Below are 21,861 nucleotides of genomic sequence, written 5' to 3' on the forward strand. Positions count from 1 at the left end.
TTGAGAGAATTGGAGAATCCTAGATCTTTTCTTAAGCTTGACACTTCCAAATTAATAACAAATGGGAGATGTCCATAGAGGCTTGGTGGTCAAAAGAATACACAAGTTACTGTAGCTGAGGGACTGCACAATAGAGAAAGCTTTGGGGCTCACTAACGTGTCTCCCTTCAGTTGATTATTTGAAGGTACATATACTGGCCTGAAAGTTGCAGTACTGTAATTGTTAGTGAAATAAACAGCATTACATCACCTACTTTGTTTAAGCTCGAAAGTAAGGCACTTTCCAACTCAGCTGCTTTATAGAGATGCACTGTACCAATCTCTGTGGATTCTGAAATTATCTAAGTTGAGCCCATTAATGGACCAGTAAAAATCTTGAACCTGTTAATGATATGGTTGCAGGGCCAGCTGCACCTCTGACCTCATCTCTGGTCTCTCTGGCTTCCAAACAGCAAGCTGCGTGGCCTCCAAGTGTAGCTTTTCTCTCTCAAACTAGTTTTTTCTCCTCTGCTGCTGGATCGGTGAACCCAGTCTGGATGGGGCCCGATTGCTCCTTTGTTCACTGCCTACACTCCTGACACCCTCTTCTTCATTTCCCTCTGAAAGTTGTCATCAAAGCTCCTGGCCCTACCCATAGGTGGTGGAATTAGGGGTACTGGGGGTGCTGTTGTACCCCCTAGTTTGAAATGGTTTCCATTGTATAGAGGGTTTACACTGCGGTTCAATGGCTCTCAGCACCCTCACTGTACAAATGGTTCCAGCACCCCTGGCCCTACCCATCTATTTTGTCCTCTGGAGAACCCACCTGCCCCACAAGGGAACTGGGACCCTCTACCGTGTACTGGTCTGGTACCCATCCTGCCTCTGGTCAGCTTCAAACAGCAAAGTCACCAGCTCTGACTTTTTCAGTTCTTTAGAGAAGATTCCTTTCTCTTAGAACTCTGCTAGCTAATCTTGCTTGAGCTGCTCGTAGCTCATTTTTCTTATCTATCTTTTCCTAGTTTCTTCCTGAAAAGAATACACAACATTTTTTCTCTAGATTTTTCCTTCTACAATTCTTGTTTTTACTGCTGTGCTCACTTATTGGAAGTTCTCCACTGACCATCCTACAACATTGATGCCACTATTCACTGTTACATTGTGTATAGCGGGGTAGGCAGCCTATGGCACACGTGCCGAAGGCGGCACGCAAGCTGATTTTCAGTGGCACTCACACTGCCCGGGTCCTGGCCACCGGTCTGGGGGGCCCTGGGGGGCATTTTAATTTAATTTTTTAAATGAAGCTTCTTAAACATTTTAAAAACCTTACTTACTTTACTTACAACAATATTTTAGTTATTATAGACTTATAGAAAGAGAGCTTCTAAAAACGTTAAAATGTATGACTGGCACGCGAAACCTTAAATTAGAGTGAATAAATGAAAACTTGGCACAACACTTCTGAAAGGTTGCTGACCCCTGGTGTATAGAGTGAACAGATGTCCCGATTTTATAGAGACAGTCCTGATATTTAGGGCTTTGTCTTATATGGGCACCTATTGTCCTCCACCCCCATCCCGATTTTTCACACTTGCTATCTGGTCACCCTAATTGTGTATCTCTGACCCCTTCTCTGGTCCCTCTGAGTGCACTCCCTCAGGTCTCAGGCTTCATGCCTTCCCCTCGGGTAGGGTGAATTCGGCCCTAATCTATAGTACCCTGTGTATCAAGCAAGCCTGTGCAACAGGTCTGACTGGATTTGGATATCCGTGGCTCTTCCCTTCAGAAGCTTGTGACCATTTGTGAATACAGTGACCAAAACAACCAAAGTGTTGTTTTAAATTATGCTTTGTTTTTACTGTTGATTTAATGGATTTTAAAACAACAAATGGTCTACATGCATTCCTGTCTTACTTAGAGTCCTAGACACATCTGTCTAACCCAGACCCATAACCTCTGGGGGTCTAGGTCTTAGTCTGTCGCCCTTAACTCCTGCTGCCCCTATCTTTAATGGCCTTTCTTTAAATCCAGCCAAAGTTCTCATTTTCCCAGCTCACGTTCCCCATCTTTAATGAACGCTGTAGGGGGTCAGAGCCAGTGGGGGTGGGCCCAAAGCCAGAGCTTCTAAATTAATGGCTCTTGCATTGTCTTTGAAGCGTTCTCTGGGAAGTGTATATCTGTTTCTACACCACTCCAATGTTCATTTCCTCTCAATCCTGCTATTAAATTAACTCAATACATGCATACAGTAAATATTGCAATAACCCAATCAGTATACAGACCTTCCCCTGCCCCAAGAATCAGACAAAAATATAGAACACAAAGTATTCATACAGGATTACAGGCAGCTCCAAATAAAAACACAGGTAGAAGCTACACTCTGCCTTCTTGTAAAGATTTTTCTCTTTTAATGCCCACTAAATCTCTGATTTGATAAACCTGGAAAAGGTGGAACATCTTGCCAGTCTGGAACTGAATATAAACCACATCTTTGCAAAATGTGTTGCATGGTGAAGGGAGCTGGAGGAAGCTGAGGCTTGAAGCTTCACCCTTAGTCTTGGTCCAGCCCAATGCCCTAATTAATTGCCACCACAATGAGAATTAATTCATGTATGCACTCATTTAGAAAGCACAGAGGATCAGAGGGAGAATTAAACTACCTTCTCCTGTAAAATTCTGTGTACAGTTGTAATACTGGGGCACCAGGTTTTAAAAAAAAAAAGCTGGAACTTTGCTAAGAATATTGTGGCATTCTTCCAAATCCAAAGAGTTGGGTGGTTTTTTTTTTTGGTTTTTTTTGGCAGTGTTCTGGGAGGTTTCTGTAGACTGGCACAGGTGTGTTGCAGGTTTCCTCAGTCTGTAAAAATTTGCAGTTTACCTCTACTTATAATACTCCAGGTATCGCAATCTCCTGATACCAAAATCTGGGATGCAGTGGCCCAGTCCATGTTTAAAGGAAGCCGTTTTTATCAGATTCAGAATGTTTAAATATAGTTCAAACCTAACTTCCTCTGAACTCTTATCTAACGTGGTTTGGCTAGCTGGAAGAGGCCAAGCAACGGTAAAAGTATGTTGAGAAACTGTGGTCTAGTTTAGGGCTTGTGTGGAATAAAGACCTAAAGTGAAAGCACACCAGGAAAATAAAGCATGCCTGGAATTTAAAATAATTTGGAATTAACTTCTCGCTTAAAGAACATTATACATAAATTGGCGGGGTGCGGGGAGGAGAATGACTGATCATTCTGTGATACTAATTACAATAATTTTTAAATAATCAGAGTTGGATAACATCTGGTTTGGGTGGAGTGAAGGTAAATTTGCATATAGAAATGAAGGGGATGCCCTTTTGTTGTAAAAAATAGTTGAGAGATGAACAATATTGCATGAAGTAACTTGGGTTTAATTTCCTAAAAAATTGCACGTTTGACACTGAAAACTAAATCTCCACAGTCTCACCCTGAACTCCTGTAATTGTGGGTGGTTTTTATAGAAAGAGATGAAACATGGGTGGAAAGACAGGGTTATGTTGTGGCTTTTTAAAGCTACAGCAACGCTGTGTACCTCTGTCAATGCTCTTGCTGAAGTTTTTGGTGGCATTCTGTTCGCTGAGGACAAAAGCAGTCCTGGGGCTCTGAGGGAGAATGCTCCGAGATGGCAACTACAGCTACCCATTAAAAAGATCTAGTGCATGCTCTTCTCGGGGGCTATCAATAGCCACCAGTTGGTAGGGATGAGGCCTTGGCCAACTCTCTACTATACCCACTTTGGGATGTCTAGTCAGTTAGGAATACTAACATTTTGCCACACCTCATAGTCTGTGCATAAGCACTAGGATTTTGCTGCCCCTGTACAGGGACATTGGGAGAGCGGGAAAAGAAGGGCTCACTGTGCCTATCCTCTTCCCCTGACTCTGAGGGCCTCATGTGTGAGAGGCACCATGGTCCAGTGGATAGGGCATGGGATTGGAAGTCAGGAGATGGGGTTCTATTCCCATATGTTCCACTGGCTGGCTTTGTTACCTGGGGCAATTTTTTTTTACCTATTTGTGTCTGTTTCTCTTCCCACCTCCTTCTGTTTGTCCATTTAAAGTACTGTATATACTCGTTTATTAGCCTGTAAATTTAAAAGCCGACCCCCCCGGATGGTTAGGTAAAAATAGCAAAAACTGTATGACCCTTTCATAAGCCGACCTTGTATTTCAGGAGTTGGTAAACTTTGGCTCCCGGCCATCAGGGTAAGCCACTGGTGGGTTAGGACATTTTGTTTACTTGGAGCATCTGCAGGCATGGAGCCCCTCAGCTCCCTGTGGCTGCGGTTCGCTGTTCCCAGCCAATGGGAGCTGCGAACCGCGGCCACAGGGGGCTGAGGGGCTCCATGCCTGCAGATGCTCCAAGTAAACAAAACGACAATGAATTAGATCAGGGTCGGCAACCTTACAGAAGTGGTGTGCCTAGTCTTCATTTATTCACTCTAATTTAAAGTTTTGCGTGCCCGTAATACATTTTAACGTTTTAGAAGATCTCTTTCTATAAGTCTATAATATATAACTAAACTATCATTGTATATAAAGTAAATAAGATTTTTAAAATGTTTAAAAAGCTTCATTTAAAATGCAGAGCCCCCTGGACCAGTGGCCAAGACCCGGGCAGTGTGAGTGCCACTAAAAATCAGCTTGCCTGCTGCCTTCGGCATCCGTGCCAGAGGTTGTTTACCCCCATATTAGATATTCAATTCAATGATTCCGTAGAGTTTAAAATCATCAAATTTTGGTGTAGACCCTTTATAAGCCAACCCCTGCTCTTTGATGCGTCACCTTTTTTACCAATAATATTCGGCTTATGAACAACTATATATGGTATGTTCTTTGGTGCAAGAGCTCTTATTATGTGTTTATGCAGTGCCTCCCACAAAGTGGTCTTGATCTCAGCTGGTGATATTGTAATATAAATAATGATGAGCAGCCAGAATATGTTCCTTAGTGTGCAGAGAGAAACTGAGGTTCTGCAAATAGAATCCTTCAAACCAACTTCTGGATTCTGTAGCACACATTAGAAATTTCCATCCCTCCTTCATGCTAGCTGAAAAACAATCCTACTTGTTCATAATACCAGCAGTAAATGATGTGGAATGACTGTTGTTAAGGACTGTTATCACTTTTACCATGTCAACCAACTCTTCACAAACCAAAAATAGCTCTATTTTTCATCAAATTGTAGAAGACGTGATTCCGGTAATTTGAAAAGAGTGGGGAGGGGTGCCTATTAATTCAGCAGGAAACATTAACTCCTGGGAATAGTTGCAAATTTGTAACTTATTTTAAATTTAATCTGCAGTTATGATTTTCCAGGAGTACCAAACAAATAGATCTTGATAGTTTAATAGCTGGATGATATAGGATTTGAAAGTTGAAAATAAAAGAGAATGTATTTGAATAGAAAACTAACTATAATTTCTTATTTATATAGAGTTCTTTTTTCTTTATAGCAGTCAAAGGGCCAGATTCTGGGGGATACTTAGCACCTGCATTTTCCAGTAAAATCAGGCCCTTCGAACCAAAATAGATCAGGATCAGGCCCCGTTTGTGAGAATTGTTCATATTTATTTTATTTCCCTCCCACCCCGCCCCAAATGGAATAGAAAGATGCAGGATTCTGCAGAACAGAAATAAAGTTTGGAGAGCAGAGACAGGAAAATTCTGTTTTTTATCAGGTGTTTTTTAGGGCTTGGCAATACGTGAAAATTAATCTGGAATAAAATAACGTGCATTTATAGCAGATTAACTATTCCTGATTTAAGCCATGTGGACACTCTCTTATTCTGGAATAAAAGTGCTTTATTCCTAGGGTGACCAGATAACAACTGTGGAAAAAATGGCACGGGGTGGTGGGTAATAGGAGCCTATATAAGAAAAAGTCCCAAAAAACAGGACTGTCCCTTTTAAAACAGGACATCTGGTCACCCTATTTATCCCTAATTAGCTCTAATCAACTGTTAATTACGTTGAATATTATGTCAAGAGGGCACTGGCGTCACTGTATCAATGAAGCAAAGTTATTTTGAAGCTGACCTTCCTCCCATCACTTACTATGTTCAAGCCTCACAAGGGCAGTTACTGATTTGATTGAGATGCTCAGGGTGAAACATTTTGAGACCTTCCTTCAGGATATATCAAGAAGAGAGTATGTTCCTCAGGGCAGAGATGTGGTCCTCCTAGCTTGGTTGTGAAGCACCTAGTACACTTTGAGGTACTGGATATAAGGGGAAACTTTTGGTGATCTCTAAACATTTTCATTTTGTTTTTTCTGTTTTCATTTCCTTCCCCAGCAGGATCAGTTAAAAAATAAATTGACCTTTGTGGAAAAGTTTGGTCTCTAAAATTTGAGGCAGTAAAGACTTTAATAGACAATTTAAAAGTATTGATTTAATGCTGGCCTGGAAAAGTCAAAGATCTATACGAAAGAGCTGAGTTCATCACAACCATTATCTAAACTAATTTGCATGCCCACTTATGTTGTTTTCATTCCTTCCCCACCCCCATCTTCCTGCTGATGGCCTGTGACCTAGTTTCAGAAAAATGAATTTCTGACCACATAGAGAACATTCCAAATACCATAAATTGGATTGCTTCACTTTGTCTTATAAAAGTGATGTACAAAACTTTGTTGTTATGCACATTTTGCCGTATAATGCAGCTTTTTAGAGTGAAATATCAATCTCGTTATTATAGTGTAGCTTGGCAGATTTTGATTTTTTATTTTTTATAATTTTTGACATATTTTTAAGCATTTATTTAAAGTTTCACAGTTGCAGGAATTTGGGGGGGGGTCAGACAATCGAGGGTGTCAGACAATAATTAATGGCATTAGATGTTGAGATTCAAAAAGTTAAAGCTTTATAACTGTTAAATACATAAATTGTGTATTTTGACATGTGATGTTGACAAAGTAAATATCCTTAAATCAAATAAGTTCTCAAACAGCATTTTTCTTATTTTGCCTATCTGTAAATTTTGATTCTCATCAATGGAAATATTTTTGTTGGTTTGTGTGTGTACAATGAAATCAATGTTTATCAACATTTACAGATAAATGTCTAATCCTTCCAAGCCTATAGATACTAAATTCTGTTCCCCTGATTACCAACTGGGAATTTGTATTCTTGGATATTGTGATGGACCTTGCTCTACCATCCATAAGCCCATGTATAAATAATAATTTGGTCTGGGGTGAAACTGAAGTATTTTTAAAAGATGTCCCTATGATCAATGTTTTTAGGAGTGAGAGCTGCATAGGTATAGGGGGGGAATTAAAGCTGCAGAGAAGAGTTTAGTGGCCTAAACATCGTCTGAAATACGTGCAACGCCAGCTTCAAATCCAATGCTTCTGCACTATCCTTTGGAAGTTTGTGGGTAAATACACCAGTTAGTAAAGGTACAAGTCCTAAATTACAGCTCAGCCCAAGGTCCTGTTCTCAATTTTGATTCAGTAACACAAAGATTCAAACCAAGAACTAAGTAGGAGATAGAATCAGGTTCCCTGCCTCATCGTAACCCTTAATATGCTGGGGCTTAGGGAGAACGGCCCCTTCCCATGGATTTGGCATCAACCCACCTTCTGTACTGATGGAGGATGGATCAGCAAGAAGGTCTGTGCTCAGTAGCTCCAGTGCAGTGGCCTGTATGATGCTACCGGCCTTGGAACACTGCAGGTCGACTTGAGCCTTGGAGTTGGGAGTGCAGAAGTCCCTTCCCTGAACAAAGGTCGTTGTCCCCTGCCAAGTTTTAAGTCCCTGCATGGGTAAGAAGTTAGAACTTTTCAAAGAGAAAATCGCCAAAAAATTTTAACAGGCCCAAAGCAACATATTTTACCCTAACTTTGTTCTCAGAAACATATGAACTATTTTGGCTGAAATTAAATTAAAAAAATAAAAAAGGAGTTCATCCTGAAGCAAACACTGAACATGGAAAATTTCAGCATGAGTGGTTAAAGTTTGGAAAAGTTATAAGCAACTGAAAACAGGGTCTTATAATGGCAAGTGTCAGATAGCTTTAATAATGGGCATGGCTACTGGGCCTGCCTGTAATATATATATATTTCCATTATAAATACATATTTTATGTATTATATTTATTACAATGGAAATGGTGACAAATTCTAAGAAGAGCCTAAGACTTGGGGCCCTGATCGTTGCAGAGGGACCCTCATGCTGATGTGGGGTCCCATGGAGCCAGTGTAGCTCTCCACAAATGTAGGGGTCTCTCTCTTGGATCAAATTGCAGGACTGGAGTTGGTTCCATAGAGGAGCTGATCATAAAAAGTAAGTCTGGTAAGAAAATTTTGACCAAAAACAAAAGCAAATGTTTTCATGAATAGTTTTTCTCTGTTTTCCAACCGGCTCTACTAAATGTCTAGCAACACATTTTCTTTAGAATTTTTTTCCTTTTATTTAATTCAAACCTAGCTTCAGTCTAAGGAATTAAGTATCAGAGGGGTAGCCGTGTTAGTCTGGATCTGTAAAAGCAGCAAAGAGTCTTGTGGCACCTTATAGACTAACAGACGTTTTGGAGCATGAGCTTTCGTGGGTGAATACCCACTTCGTTGGATGCATGTAGTGGAAATATCCAGGGGCAGGTATATATAAGCAAGCAAGAAGCAGGCTAGAGATAATGAGGTTAGTTCAATCAGGGAGGATGAGGCCCTCTTCTAGCAGCTGAGGTGTGAAAACCAAGAGAAGAGAAACTGGTTCTATAGTTGGCTAGCCATTCACAGTCTTTGTTTAATCCTGAGCTGATGGTGTCAAATTTGCAGATGAACTGAAGCTCAGCAGTTTCTCTCTGAAGTCTGGTCCTGAAGTTTTTTTGCTGCAGGATGGCCACCTTAAGATCTGCTATTGTGTGGCCAGGGAGGTTGAAGTGTTCTCCTTCAGGTTTTTGTATATTGCCATTCCTAATATCTGATTTGTGTCCATTTATCCTTTTCCTTAGAGACTGTCCAGTTTGGCCGATGTACATAGCAGAGGGGCATTGCTGGCATATGATGGCGTATATTAATTAAATTAGTCTAATAAATGTGATCCGATAACCCCTAATATAAAATTCAAGCATCTTTTGGAAATTTATTTTTTAAACATGTCCTTAAATATCTGTTTACACAAGAGACTGAAACAGCTATGTAAATAATGCTAATTTAAAAACCATATGCAGTAGCTGTTCATCAGATCTATAATCTGCCATATTGGCCTATTTATCATTTTAAAAATACATTTTAAGAAAATGTATTAAATCCGATACGTTGCAAAATCTGGATGTTTGGTTTAATTTTCAGTAATAATGTGTGAGGGGCCCCTTAGGACTAATTTCTTCCTCTTTGATAAGAAAAGCAAGCAAGTAAAATTATGGCTGACTTGTAACTAAGGATATGTCGTCACTACCAACATTAAAGTGCTGCCACAGCAGTGCTCTAACATGGCTGTGTAGTCGGAGCACCAACGCTGTAAAAAACCCACCCCCCCAAGGGGAGTAGCTACCAGCACTGGGAGCTACCAGCTGGCACTTTACTGTGCTGAAACTTGCAGTGCTCAGGGCTGTGTTCTTTTCACACCCTGAGCAAGAAAGTTGTGAAAGTTGCAGCGCTGTAAAGCAAAGTAGACAAGGCCTAGGAAGCATACTGCATCCATCCCTGCTGTTGCCCCACCCGTACACATTAGCCTTCTCTTTTACCCATGCACCTTGTGTCCTTCCTGATGGTAATAAAAGCTACAGGGGGATGTTAATGCAGCTTGGAATAGAACACCTGAGTAGCTTTCCACTCAAATCCAGAAGGCTTGCTTTTGGAGGAGGGTCATTCAGCAGACAGATAAAGAAACGGAGGCAAGGACATTCACCCTTAGTGGCAAGGGCCAGCACAAGGTTGGCATGGAGGGTTGTAATGTGAGTGGGTCAGGGAAGAGTCCTAGGCAGAATTACTGATGCTGTGGGAGCAGTGTTGTAGCCTTGCAACCTGCTTCCCAGGAAATGTTGCCTCCCTAACTCACCTGTAGATTTCAGCCTAAGTGATTTAGCCAAGACAACTTGGCATAAAAAGTTTGGGAAGTAAAATAATGCTTCAATCTATACAGATAGGGTAGCAATTTTATTCTAATGTTGATTATTACAGTCAGAGTAACATATAGCCCAACAATACAATATATCCAATCATTAAGAATTATACCATTTTACCTAAACAATTTTCATTTTTATGTTCAAGAAATGCACTAGAGTAAAATGAAAAATGCTTCAATTTAGTAACTCGTATTCAGTTATATTGGGATAATTTTTAAAGTAAGATTTAATATTCAAATGAAGATTAATTAGTTAAGAAGTCAAGAAAAAAAGCACTTCACTTTTATGGATCATCCTAATTCATTCATTGGTTCATGGGAGGGAGGGGCAATGCCTTTCAAGGAATGCCACAAATTCCTTGTGACCTTGGCTGCTGGTTTTTACATTTGGCTTGGTGTTAAACCAATGTTGTATACAACTGAATATCGTCGGACTGCTCCCTATTGGCAACATACTTGAGGAATCTCAAGAACACGTTCCACTTAAATTCAATTATAATTTATGCTCAACATACTGGCTTAAAATCTGCCCATTTCAGATCAGAAGCATTACACATGGGTATTGTATTAATATTAATGTGAAGGGTGGTAACATTAGGGTTGCTATTTTGTCAAGAGGATCGAAATTAACAGGCGATCCAAATTTAAATCAGGCAAGCAGAAAATCTTATTTTTTTTAAATCATTGATTTTAATCTTGTTTTGCATTTGTAATGTTTAGTTACTTTTCTGAAGAAAGGTTGGTTCTCATTTGCTGGTATAATTTGGTGGTACTTTTTGTTAACCAAGAGGGATATATTATATATGTATACATCTATCTAAGCATTTATATAGCTTAAATTTATTCAGATTCTTAATTTTTGCACTTCAGTTAAAAGAAAGGTGAGTGATGCATTTCTTAAAACTGGATGATTAATTTTTTTTACTCAGTTGTGTTCAGCTGCATTTGGGTGGAAATTAGAAATCAATTATAAATGCATAAATTATCCACTTAAAATGGTTTTTATTACTTAAATAGAAATACCTTAAATATGCTGGATACATTAAAAAAAAGTTTAGTTAATCAAAACATTGTTTTTTTGTTTAAAACAAACTGATTTATTAAACAAAGGAAGTATTATCTGAAGTCAGTAAATTCAACTAATTGTTTGTGGTCACCGTGTCCTTCAAGATTTGAAAACTAGTGAATCTCATTCTCTCACGCCATTTTTATTAATAGATTGAAAGAGGAAAACAAACTGCCTGCCTTTTCAAAGGTGGTTTCTCAACTTTGAATAAACTATCCATTAAACTGAACTAGTTGAATAAATTGAAATGAAGAAAATATTCTCTCTCCATCTACAGAAGAGTCCGCTTCTGTCCAAAGCTGGTTGAGCACTTCCAATAAACTCTGGGTCCAGGTGCTTAGCCAGTAAATTCCATCAGTTCAGGGGACTGACTTTCTTTAAAACTTGGCAGCAAACGTGTATTGCTTTAATATATCAATTTTTAATTTAAATGATTTTCATAGAATATACTAAGTTTTGGCCTTAACATAGGTCATAATCATTTCATATTTAATTTTAAATAGGTTTATTTAATGTATTATTAAATATATTTAATTTAAAATTTAAAAAATGGTTTTTATTCCCCCGAAAGTTAATGTTGTGACAGTTTATCATTATGTGACATTATATGTTTTGGTTCAAAGTAGGACTGAATTGCTGGCAGGTTAAATGGATGGAAAGGGGGAGGGATATATCTACTAGTCCTTTGGAGGGCCATACTTTTGAGAGCTAGGAGAGTTCTTTGTGGAAGCACAAGACCCCAAGTAAGGGAATTCTGTCATGATGGTGATGATGATGATAGCTTTAAAGAAGGGACTTTTCCTCTTACCAGAAATAAATTGTGGCACTTGTGTGCGTGAGGAGGGAGTGCAAGGGCTAGCCTTACACGATATGTCACAATCCTGTGAAAATCAGAGTGGCAACTGTTACTTTTTGTTGAATCTACTTGTTTTGGGTGCCACCCCACATCTCTTTTGAAGATCATTTATCACAGATGTGGAAAATATGCAGAGCTGAAGATCAGAGGCTTTACACACTTTAAACTCATAGCCTGCTATCATCCCTCTCCCCAAATTTTTCATATAACATTCCAGAATCTTCTAATCATACATATTAATAGCTTGGAGATCATCACACGTTCTCTATTTGCACAGCAGGTTGTGATGTTCCCAAAGGAATGTTTTATTTTAATTTTTATTTCATTTCCCACCTATCCCCTTCTCCAGCCAATTTTCTTCCCTTCACCTTTCTCTCACCCCCCCCCCAAAACAAAAAAAACCCCAAACCCTTCTGAATCCTAAGTCTCATCTTAGAGGGAAGGCTTGGAATAAATTTGTTTCCTAGTTAAGTATAATGTTAACTCGTGATTCATACTGGGCATTGGGTTTGGTGTCCGGATGCCACCAAGTTCCACCTCCTCCAGTTCTTCATCCGTCCTCATGCACAACTTCCTTTGATATCTTAGGAAATTTCCTGTGAAAAGACTGCAGGATTGGAGGGCTTTGTTCTCCATTTTTCCCCAAAGGAACTATTTTCATCATGCTGAAGGTGCTGAGTACTTAACAGGATTGGGTCCCTAGAGAGATGTAATTATTCACCTCAATTGCTATAGGCCAGAATTTTCCAGCACTGCTCCTTGGTAAACATGAACCTAGAAACTCAAACTCTGCATGAGATACATGAACTGAACTTGCCATTTTTTGTTTGATGGCAACTGAGGAGACTGAATTTTGCTAGTGTTGCACAACCATATGTCAAATGGCAACAGGCTTTCCCTGTATGACTATAAATGATGATGCAAAAATACAAAATATACAACAGTGATTGAAGTAAATAGTGTTACTGAATGCACATGCATAACAGAGGTAAAGATGCAATATATGACTCATATAATTAGAATTTTATCCTTTTTAAGGTTAAAAGTGCAGGCTGCCTCTCTTTAATCAACATAAAGGTGCAAGTTAGTTTTTTATATCATGTTCATCACCATAGTATCTGAGCATCTGTGTATCAAATACTGTATGTGGAAAAGAAATTGACATGAATATGTTCTGTTGATGTATGGATTGTGCACATGCACAGGTGTTTAATTTAGACATTATTGATGTCAGTAATTACAGTCAGTGTTGTAGCAATATTTTCTTAGCAAAAGAAAAACATGAATGTAGTTCCTAAAAATAGTGAAAGTAGTATGACATATGCAGGGTACAAAACAAAGTACAAAAAAAATTACAGCAAATTAAGGCGAATTATATAAAAGGAAGCGTAACTGGAAAACACAAGAATTCAAACCCAAAAATCTGAAAACCAGCTGCTGTTTCTTTGACCTGTAGAAATGCTGTTAACCACCATGATAAAATGTAGATTAATCACAGGAGGCTGACTTCTCGATGTTCCTGTTTCTGGTCTGTATACTTTTAAAACTCTGTCTTCATAGTGTATAGTTAATTAAATACACAGAATGACTCCAACGTAGGTGTATTCTGATTCAATGGCCAGCATCATTCTAATACATATTAGAAGTTTTTTAATATGTTTGCTGCTCTGGTTCATATTAAGAATATATCAGATACCCATAAACTTACTTATATGTATTTTATTGATTTTTTTTTTAAGTTTCTGTAATCTTAGATAGTGAAGTGAGTCATAAATTCAGTAGCTGACCTTAGAAGTGGCAATACATGGGTGAATATTTTTCATGTTTTCTTTCCATATATTGGCTTTTCTATCATGGCACTAAGATTAGAGGACTTGTAGTCGCATACCAATTTAATGCCATTGATTACAATGAAGTAACTCCCAGTTTACACCAGTGGGATAGGAGAATCAGGCCCATTGAGTCCATACCGTTGCAAATGCAGGATATTTCCCCCCAGACGAAGTACCAGAGAGCAAATTCACAGTTCACTTGATCGTGGTCAAAAGGCCACGAAAGATCGAAGATCAACCGCAAACACTGAAATCAGCAGATTTTTAATGCTGGATGTGTGTAGGATCATTCCTCATTTTTACTTTTATTTTAAGGGCCAGATTTCTCACATTGAGCAGTACCAGACTAAAATGAATGGTACTGCTCTCAGGGTAGGGTACTACTTAATCAGAATCTGGCCTTAAATAAGTAGATGGTACCATAAAGTAATAACCCTTCCCTCTTATGAAAGAGCCATATCCTGTCATTGATTTTGTACACAAAACTCTGTTCATTTCAATAAGGATTTTTTTTGTGGTGGCAGGTTGAACCAGAATTTAATGTATGAGTAAAATGAGAGTAACTGTATAGTTTTGGAGGCAATCAGTGGCTAAATCCAGTGTTCAGTGGGACTTAGTTCCGAGCAGGATTTGTTCCCTAATAATTATTGCCATGAAGCTATTAAAGTTAAGAAAAAGTCACAAGTAGGTTTCTAGAAGACTTACCCTAATTGTTTAATAAGTAAGTTATGGTAAAACTACTGTACTATAGTAAGCAAAGCCTCAGAATTACAAATAAAAAGTTTGTTGTATTAATCCCAACAGAAAAACTGTGTGAGAACATTTCTTTAAGATTTTTTCCCCACTTCTTCAGTGGTAAAAGGGGATAACTTGTATAACCCATAACAACTGGTTGGAAGTGATCTCCATGGCGAAGTGCAACTGCCTAGTCAATACTTTGGGTGTTAGGATAACTTGTTTAATTCAGGACCAGTGATAATCCTGAATGTGTAAATATTCAAGAAATGTACCACAAAGGAAGCAAATGTCTAAATGTTGGAACTTTCAATAGAAATTACACAACTCTGAAATGGAGTGTTTAAAGTGCAGTGTTAGCAAATGTTTACATTAAATGATTTCACTAATGATATTATTGTGAACAATTATACCTGTCTTATCGTATGCGCATATCTTCAGCTAAAGCTAAGAGGCTTACACATTTAAATTGCTTTGCATTTTAGGAAGTTAGAGTTGGAGTGAAATATCTTAAGTACATGGCTTTTCTGTGCAAGAGGTTCTGAAGAGTCAGAATTACAGGGATTTTTTTTGTTCTGATTACGTTTACTTTTGAAGAGACAACACACAGAAATAGATAGTCAAAAGAACTGAAAAAGGCCAAAGCCTATTGGATTTAGTTTCCAAAGTGTTGAAGTTTGTAGTTTATATATATTTTTACCTCCAATATCTGAACATCCACACATTGAATTTGGGGGGTGGTGGAAAAAATGGAGGTTTACACCATACAGTCACATCATATATTATTTATATACATTTTATTTATGAGAGCAAATTCTTTCCCCTCCTCCGGAGCTGCAAAGCACCCCGACAGCAGCAGTCCTGGTGCAGTTCCGTTGCTCTGGGGAGAGTGACTGGACGCTGGCATAGGGGAGGGTATGCTCCTCATGTATCACTAAGCCCAGATCTTCAGTGACGTCTTCTGCTCTGCCATGGCAAGGTGCTTGGGACTGGGCTACTGCCTCATCAGGATTTCGTAAATGTAGCATACGGGAGTAGGGCTGTTAATTTGAGTCCTCTCATGCTCGCTGTGTTCTATGTTGTAGAACCCGCCTGAAACCAGAGTAGCAGCATGTATGTAGTGAGGCCTGGCATGTGTGTCTATCATTGACTACAGTTATTTGAACCCAGCTGTGCCCATATAGGTTCTTGGTATTGTTTTTATTGTGTGAAGAGCAAAAAACACAACAGTAAAGTATGGGTTGTTTTTTTTTCTGTAGATCCCATGTAGCTATAAAGAAGGTCATGATTGGCGCAACCTCTGTATGGCTTAGCAGGGCAGAGATTCTTAAACTTTTTCATTGTATGGACTGCATCTGAATAGTCAGAGTGTCACATTGCACCTTCACACTGCAGGCAGAGTTCCTAACTTCTGCTCGATATTGGAATTAGAGGGTACAAGGGGCAGGTAGTTTGGTAGGGCAGTCGGAGGCAGAGATCCTGGGAACTTTTTCCAGTGGGCAGTCATGGAGCTGAGGGAGTTTTATTTAAAAAAACAAACAAAAAAAAAAAAGTTGTGGTTCAGATTGTCAACTGGAAAAAAGGAAGTTCACAGTTAAGGCTGAAACTTTTTCTGGTAACTGATCTTCCATGCCAAGATACAAGTTTGTTGGATGTTCTGTTTGTTCATCTGGATTTTTTTATTTATATTGTGTGCCACTTATACTGCAAAATGTAGATCCAACTTTGAGAAACAGAGCTCATAGTTTTGCTTTAATTCTGAGTATCCTCACTTTTTTTAGGGAGAGTGGTCAAACTTTTAATAGTTGAATTAAAATATATAGGCATACAGTGAATAGAAAATCACTATCTACTGTAGCAAAAAAACTATTCAAACCAAGATTTTCAAAAATAGGACTATAAAGTCAGGCTTCTAAATCCATATTTAGACTTTTAAATACAATGGGAACAGCTGGATATTCAACACTTTTTAAAATCAGATCACTTATTCTTGGTCTAAATGTGTAAAAGGGGTCAACTGGCCACAGATTTAGGACAGAGGATAAGCATATAGTCACTCATAACCCAGATCTTCTTGATTTTCAGAAACAGCTGGTTCAAGGGGTTCTGTTAAGTATGTAAAATCCAGGTCTGCTGCAGCATTTTCCGTATTTTTGAAAGTTCAGCTCCCTTCATGAAAATTATATGCTGCCATGTGGTATTAAAGGCCAACCCATCTTAAATGATGCATCTTCCACATTTTCCATACACATCCATGCCCCTTCTAGCTAGTCCTTCACATCCTCCACTTTGAGAAACACTATGTGTTTATACTCATCTGGTACCTCCTAACCCCTTCTAAAAAAATCCATTGGAAAAGACAACAAATGGCCAAACTGGTTTCTTATTGTTATATTTTAATTTTAAATATATTCTTAAAAAAATAAACAAAGCTGACCACACTTAGGCCCAGATCCAACACACGCTTGTGTGCATGCTTCATTTTACTCCTGTGAGTAACTCATTGAAGTTAATAGTACTCTTCACATGAGTAAAGTTAAGCAAGTATGTAAGTGTTCGCAGGATCATGACCTAAATCGGTACTTGATTTGTTGTACAAAATGTCTCCAAATTTAGGCTGGCGATCTAGATTGAAAACTTGCATATATTTACAATCAGAATTTCCCAGACTTGGATGCCAAGCTCTGTCTTCACTAATCTCAGTTAGCTTGCACAAACTATCATGTGCTTATGTTCACAGGCTTACTAACAAATATTGGAGAGTCAAAATGGGAACACAAACCAGTCCTCTAGTTTGGGGACATGTTGTGACTTGTAAAGTTTTTATGTTGTGTGTACACACATGCTCCATTTAATTTTATTTTTGCATTAATCTTGATACATATTAAGGGCTATATTGTGTAAATTATGTATTGCCATGAGTAAGGACTCAGCAGAGCCCCTTATTGGTGTTAACTGTCAGCTTACTTCTTAGAGCCCACCCATCTTTCAGTCACTACTGGCTTTGGCCAGATTTGACTAGGTCATCTAGAAATATATCTCATTAGCAGCCCTCTGAACCATTCAGTATTTTAATAATGGCTCTTATTATGATGTTGTTTTATTCTTTACTCCTATTTGTACGCTGTTCTGTGTCCAATTAATAAAATATACAAAGAAAAGAAATATCTTGATTATCAAGAATAAGGGAAGCAGAAGGAAATTTTGCTTTTTAGAAAAACAGCTCCCAAATCTTATTTTTTTACCTCTAGAAGTGAAATAATACTGAACTTATCCATACATCCATAACTGTTACTAAATAGTATTAAATTTTTCCATACATCGTAACTATTACCAGACTTTGCATAGGCCTGAAAGAATGCTTCTCATTGTTTTATTACTACAGTACATTTTATTTAGCTTACTGAGGGATGCTTGGAGATTGCATTCATATATGGCGTTATCTGGATAATTTAGTCTTCTAAATTAGAATTACAGCAAGTCTGGTTTTTATTCAGAGCTGTAACAAATAGTGTGAAGTAAGAAACAACATAGAGATGGCAGCAATTCAGTGAATTACAGGTTCTGTCAACTTAACAAACTGCAGTAGAACATCAGAGTTATGAACACCAGAGTTGGAAACTGACTGGTCAACCAGTCACCTCATCTGGAACTGGAAGTGTGCAATTGGGCAGCAGAGAGAGTGAGCGAGAGAGAGAGAGAGACGCACACAGACACACACACACACTCTCAAATACAGAAAAGTACTGTGTGAAATGTAAACAACTAAAAAAATAAAGGGAAAGCTTAAAAAAACATTGACAAGGTAAGGAAACTTTCTTTGCTTGTTTCATTTAAATTAAGATGGTTAAAAGCAGCATTTTTCTTCTTCATAGTAAAGTTTCAAAGCTGCATTAAGTCAATGTTCAGTTGTAAAGTTTTGAAAGAACAGTCATAATGTTTTATTCAGAGTTACGAACATTTCAGAATTATGAACAATCTCTGTTCCTGAGGTGTTTGTAGCTCTGAGGTTCTGCTGTAATAGAACAATGGAAGTGCCAGTTCATATTCTCTTGAAGCAAAGCCCAGACTAAGTGTGGATAGCAAAACACTGTGTCTCAGAATATAATGTTGCTCATAGAACAGGTTTGTTTGTGTATTTGATTTCAAAAGAAGTTTCATTTCCATCAGAATTACTTTTATTGTATTATTTACATGGAGCAAAAAGTGTACTCAGTGCTGTTTAAATAGTTAATATAAGCAGCATAATTGTTTTTTTCTTTCCCCTGCTGCAAGTCCTTAGATACTTGCACAAACTTTCAGTAATCAAAAATGTTGCCCTTATGTTTACACTTGATTTGTTGCATTACCTTCAGTTTCAGAGGTAATGCAAAGAACTTCCCAGCGAGATGTAAGATTCCCTCTGTGTTTTTCTGTTTCCAAGACCGGTCTTGGATCAGTTGCTCTACTGAAGAGTAATTAATCACCAGCTATGAAATGGTACAAAGGCGGCTGACATACCAGACAGGAGCAGAATTGTCTGGCAGAATGGGATGTGTCTATAGGAGGGGTGTGATGTCTCTCATTTTGGTATCTGTCTTACATATGTTTCCCTATCAACGTTGCTGCAAGTTTTAATAGAATGTTTTCAAATCACAAGAGAGACTGCACATGGCCTATCAAGGCACCTTACTGCCTTCTTGCTTACTTTGCAGAGACGTGTTGGGAGGGAAACAGTTGTGCTTTTACGAATCAGTCCACCACGTATTTTGTTCTTGATATTACCATCCCTTACACTGTCACTGCTGCAAATGACTGCTACATAAATGCAACTTGTGACTGGAAACCTATTTGGATCTCTAAGACTTTACATAGGGACATTTCCGCATGTGAAGGAAGGATCACATGTTTAAAAACATGTGGGGTGGGGTTGTGGGGGAATTAAATGTAACACCTGAACAACATCTTTTACATGTAACGCATAGGTGTTCTTACCTCCCCAAGGCCTGAAGGCCATAGTCCATTTTAGTGAATGTGATGCTTAATTTATTAATTATAGGAGCATTTAATAATGCAGCCATAGTTCTGAACCTTTGACTGTTTCCATTCTTACCATTTTATAAATTGTCCTTGAAGTCAATACTACTATTTGTTTTTTTTGACAGATCACCAATCCACACAGTCAACACTTTAAAGCAATCTCCAGTCAAATAACTACATTGATAGAAAATATCAAAGTATGGCCGTTAAGACCACTAATGCTTAAGACATGCCTAATTATCCTTTAAATACAGGGGGGAGGTCCCCATTCTCACTCTGCCCCTTGACACTGAGCAAATGGATCAGAGTGGTGTCAAGGGGCATTAAAAGCCCCAGATCTGCCTGGGGGAGGATTCCTTCAGTGCAGATACCATGAAGAACAGCTCTAAGGCTGCCTTCCAAGAATGTTTCATAAGCCGTAGTACCAAGGACAGAAGGGGTGTGTAGAAGTGAGGCTTCAGTGTGCTGCACTACAGAGATTCCAAGAACTGCTGCAGCCCATAGGGCAGCATGGGAAGGCTGCTGTTGGGAGCTGCAGAGCAGCCTGAGGTTGGGAGGGTGCAAAGGTGGCCGAAGGGCTTAAAGCCCACCTTCGCCCACCTCCTCCTCGGTTGTGAGTTGTGTGCGGCCTCTTCAAAGCTCAGCACAGAATCTCACCCAGTATAAATATTAACCATTCTCCATTTGCAGGCAGGGAGAAGAAAAAGGAGCATCTCCCAAGATGCCAGATGTCACTGCTCCTATGGGAAACTCTTTAGACATTAAAGCAAAAAGGGCAAGAATGTAGATACCATGTTGGACTTGTAACCTTCATATAAAAAAGCCAAGGCAATTCGCTTCATTGCATAACTAAGGTAACTACTGTATAATGATTATACTGATTATAATGTATCTCACAGTGAAATGTATTGCTAAGCTGTCATGTTAGCAGTATTGTCACATATGCCATCGCTTAGCACCGTATAGTTTGATCACACCCAAAGCTGTAAATTACTTGGAGCTACATAATTAGCATGATCTTCAGGCAAGATATTGTTAGCCATTGTCAGAAATGGTACAGAAACAAAATATCTGTGCGGTGTCCTTCTGTCCCTCACAGAAAATAGCTCCAGTCAATGTTGAGATCTAGTTCAGCTATCTCTAGTGAACACTTATTCAACAATGTAGTTCTTTTTTTGTTAGTACAAAACCACTCAGACTTGTTATTTTTGTGAATTGTTTGTTCTAAATCATTTCATTTATTTTAGCATTGTGGTTGGTTAGGTGTCTTTCTTCTGATCCTTGTGGTATGGTGAGGCTGCTAGATGTGAACTAGATTGTTAGGTTTCATATGGATTTCACAGGTTTGTGTAAGAAGTGCTGGGATCCTGGATAGGCACCTTTTTATGAATGTGAATGTAAATAAATATGAATTGCTTCTGCAGACATATTTCAGACTTTAACTTGCTCGTTAATTTTCTCCATGACTTGCTTTGAATATTCACAACTCTTATTTTGTGTTTTTGTGCTGTGTTTGGCCACCCATGTGCCATAAATGTTTTGTCTTCCTAGCCAGTGATTCCCAAATAGGGTTGCCGACTGTCTAATCACACAAACCCAAACACTCTTGCCCCGCCCCCTTCCCTGCTTGTGCCTTTAGGCCCCGCCCCACTCACTCAATCTCCCCTCCCTCAGTTGCTCGCTCTCCCCCACCCTCGCTCACTTTCACTGGGCTGGGGCAGGGGCTTGGCGTGCGGGAGGGGGTGTGGGCTCTGGGCTGGGAGGTGGGGCTAAGGGGTTCAGAGTGTGGGAGGGGGCTCCGGGCTGAGCCTGGGGTTGGGGTGCGGGCGGGGGCGTGGGGGTGCAAGCTCTGGGAGGGAGTTTGGGAGCTGAAGGGGGCTCAGGGATGGGGCAGAGGACTGGGGTGCAGGAGTGGATGTAAATGCCACTCCTGCAATTCCTGGCCAATAGGAGCTGCGGAGTCTGTGCTGGGGGTGGGGGTGGGGGCAGCGTGCGGAGCTGCCTCCTCTACCCCCCCCGAGGCCTCGGGGACGTGCCAGCCACTTTTGAGAGTGGCGCTGAGTCTGCCCTAGCCCCGCTGTGCTGCCAGACTTTCAGCACCTAAAATCTCCCGGTTTGGCTTCAGTAGCCTCTGGGAGATGTGACATGATTCCGGGAGACTCCTGGTGAAACCAGGAGACTCCCAGCAAAACCGGGAGGGTTGGCAACCCTACTCCCAAATGCACGAAACCTTTCATGATGGCCCTGTGAGCACTTCAATTATGAATACTCTTGCA

The 21,861-nt window shown here is 39.4% G+C and overlaps 1 protein-coding gene across 2 annotated transcripts in view; it reads left to right on the forward strand.

Annotated features, from left to right (window-relative positions):
• The window catches only part of STOX2 (storkhead box 2), a 219,495-nt gene that overhangs the window by 117,709 nt on the left and 79,925 nt on the right, over nucleotides 1-21,861 (forward strand). Inside the window, exon 3 of one of the 2 annotated variants that reach the window (XM_045018659.1) lies at nucleotides 20,276-20,439. The exons of the other annotated variant lie outside the window; for it this stretch is intronic. The gene's annotated coding sequence lies outside the window, so the exon portion shown is untranslated. The remainder of the gene's footprint in view (nucleotides 1-20,275; nucleotides 20,440-21,861) is intronic. 2 annotated transcript variants of the gene reach the window in all.

The sequence above is a fragment of the Mauremys mutica genome, chromosome 5, assembly GCF_020497125.1.
Source record: "Mauremys mutica isolate MM-2020 ecotype Southern chromosome 5, ASM2049712v1, whole genome shotgun sequence".
In the NCBI taxonomy this organism is placed as follows: Eukaryota; Metazoa; Chordata; order Testudines; family Geoemydidae; genus Mauremys; species Mauremys mutica.